The sequence below is a fragment of the Agelaius phoeniceus genome, unplaced genomic scaffold (assembly GCF_051311805.1).
Source record: "Agelaius phoeniceus isolate bAgePho1 unplaced genomic scaffold, bAgePho1.hap1 Scaffold_109, whole genome shotgun sequence".
Lineage (NCBI taxonomy): Eukaryota > Metazoa > Chordata > Aves > Passeriformes > Icteridae > Agelaius > Agelaius phoeniceus.
The window spans coordinates 332,053-334,552 of record NW_027509875.1 but is presented as its reverse complement, the minus strand read 5'-3'; the positions used below and the strand labels follow the sequence as shown (position 1 = coordinate 334,552).

Below are 2,500 nucleotides of genomic sequence, written 5' to 3'. Positions count from 1 at the left end.
CCCGCCGTGGCGGCGGCGGCGGCGGTGGCGGCGGCGGGCGTGTGCCGCGGGCGGTGGCCGTGCGGGGCGCCACTGAGGGGTGGGGAGCAGCTACTCCCGCCGATCCCCTGCGGTGGTTGTCCCGTGGCCACCGGCCGCGCTCCTCCGTCGCGGCCGTCGTCGTCGTCGTCGTCCCCGCCGCGCGCCGCGGGCGGGGTCAACCGCGCCGCGCCGGGGAGGGGCGCCCTGCCCCCCCCTCTCCGTGGCCCGGCCTCGGCGGAGAGGCCGCGGCGCGCGGTCGGCCGCGGGGGCCGACCCGCCCGCCTCGTGGTAACGGGCGACGCCCGGCAGAGAGCGCGCGCTCTCTGCCCCTTCCTCGGCCGCGGGGCGACGGCCGCCGGGGCCCGCCCGCGCTCTCTCTCCTGGGCCCGCCGCCGCGGTCTCTGGCGCGCGCGGCGGCGCCGCGTCCGGCGCGTCCGGCGCCTCTCTTCCCCTCGACGGCCTTTCCTTCCTCGAAGGCGCGGCGCGGCGGCGCCGTCGTCCGCCGGCCGTCCCCTGGCTCGACCGCCCCGCCCGCCGGTGGGGGGGGGCGAGCGCTCGGCGGGCCCTCCGGCGGCGGAGGCCCGCGAGCGCGGGCGACCCCGTGGCGAGCGGCGGCGGCGCCGCTCGACGGGTGTCCCTCCCTGCGGGGACGGTCGGCCGGACGGCGCCCGCCGTCGGCCGGCGGCGGTCCCGTCCCGGGCTCCGCTCGTCGCCTCGCCTCCGTCGCCCTTGCCCGCGCGGCCGCGTGTGGGCCGCGCAGGAAGGCGTGCGGGGGCGGCCGCGGGGGCGCTCCTCCCCGCCCGGTCTCCGCGTGCGAACGAGGAGAGCGGGCGCTGCCCCCCGGCTCAGCCGCCGCGGCGCCTTCCCGCCGGGCGCGTGCCCGAGGCGAGGGGCCCCGGCGGTGCGAGGCGGCGGCGGCGGTCCCGGGCGTGTGCCGCCCCGGCGGCGGCCGGGTCTGCCGTCCGGCAGGCCTCGGGCGCAGGCGACGCCGGCTCGGCTCTCGGTGGCGCCCGCCTCCGGGGCCGGCGGCGGAGCGCGTCCGCCGGTCGCTCGCCCGCCCGCCCGGCGGGGGAGCGGTCCCGCGGGAGGCGTGCCGGCGGGCTGTGCCGGTCGCCGTCGCGTGCCCGTCTCGAGCCCAGGGGAAAGGCCCGTGCCCGTGGTGGGGGGAAGAGAGAGACAACGCCGGCCGCGCGGCGGCGCGGCGGCGCTCCGCGCCAGGCCCGCGGCGTCGGGGCCGAGGGGAGAGCCGGCGCGGCGCGGGGGCCGACGGCCGCGCGCCCCCGGCCGCGTGCCGTGTGCGTTGTGCGCGTCGTCCCGTGAAAGCGAGAAGCGGGCGGGCCGCCCTGTGCCCCCCGCGTGTCCGGCGCGCGCCGCCCGGCCCTCCGCGCGGAGGCCGGGCCGAGCCCGGGCGCCTGGGCCGCCTCCGAAGGACGGCGTGGGTGAGGTCGGCGTCTCCCCTCGCGGGGGGAGGCGGTCGGGGGCGCGGGCTCCCCCGCCTCTTGGCCGGCCTTCGGAGAGTGGGTTTGTTTTTTTCCTTTTTTTTCCTCCCGTTTTCCGTGTGCTCGTACGGTCTCGGAAGCCAGGCGCGCGCCCGCGCGTCCTCGGCGGCATTGTCCTAAACCAAAAAAGGGGCCGCTCTGGCGTGAGCGGTGCCCGAAAGGCAGACAACTCTTAGCGGTGGATCACTCGGCTCGTGCGTCGATGAAGAACGCAGCTAGCTGCGAGAATTAATGTGAATTGCAGGACACATTGATCATCGACACTTCGAACGCACTTGCGGCCCCGGGTTCCTCCCGGGGCTACGCCTGTCTGAGCGTCGCTTGACGATCAATCGCCGTCCGGGGGCCACCCCGGCGGCGCGGCTGGGGTCGCCTCGCAGGCCCGTCGCCCGCGGCGGGCGGCTGCGGCGGCGGCGGCGGCGGCGTGCCGCCGGTGGCCGGAGGGGAAGGCGGTCAGGGGTGTTGGGCGAGGGAAGCGCTTCCCTCGGCGGGCCTCGATCCCTTCCCTGCGGGCCCGGCGGGCGTCGCCGCGGTCGTCGTCGTCGCCGCCGCCGCGCGAGGGCCTTCGTCCCCCTAAATGCAGACTCGGGGAGCGCTCCGTAGCTCCCCGCTCCCGGAGCGAGCCGCTGGGGCGGAGCTCGTCCTCGCCGCGGGGCCGCGCCGCGGATGCGGCGGCGCGGCGGCCTCGGGGAGAGCGAGAGACGGCGTCGAAAGGCGCCGCCGAGGGCCGAGAGAGAAAGAGAGAAGGGAGAGGGGCGAGAAGGGGAGGCGAGGCGCGGGCCTCGCCCCCGGCCTTCCCCCCCGCGCGGGCGGCTGTCTGCGGGTGGGTGCCGCGGCGGTACCGTGCCGTGCTGCCGCGCGCGCGAGGCGAGAGCGCCGGGGACGGGGGGGGGTTCCGACCCCCCTCCTCTCCCTTCGCCCGCGCCCCCCCCCCCTCCTCTTCTGTCTCGGTCTCGGGGCGCGCCCGAAGGGCGCCGTCG

General features: G+C 79.8%; 1 non-coding gene across 1 annotated transcript; it reads left to right on the top strand.

Annotated features, from left to right (window-relative positions):
* Positions 1–1,687: 1,687 nt before the first annotated feature.
* Positions 1,688–1,840, top strand: LOC143692899 (5.8S ribosomal RNA). Its single transcript, XR_013180438.1, has one exon. It is a non-coding gene; the product is annotated as a 5.8S ribosomal RNA (ribosomal RNA).
* Positions 1,841–2,500: the final 660 nt, after the last annotated feature.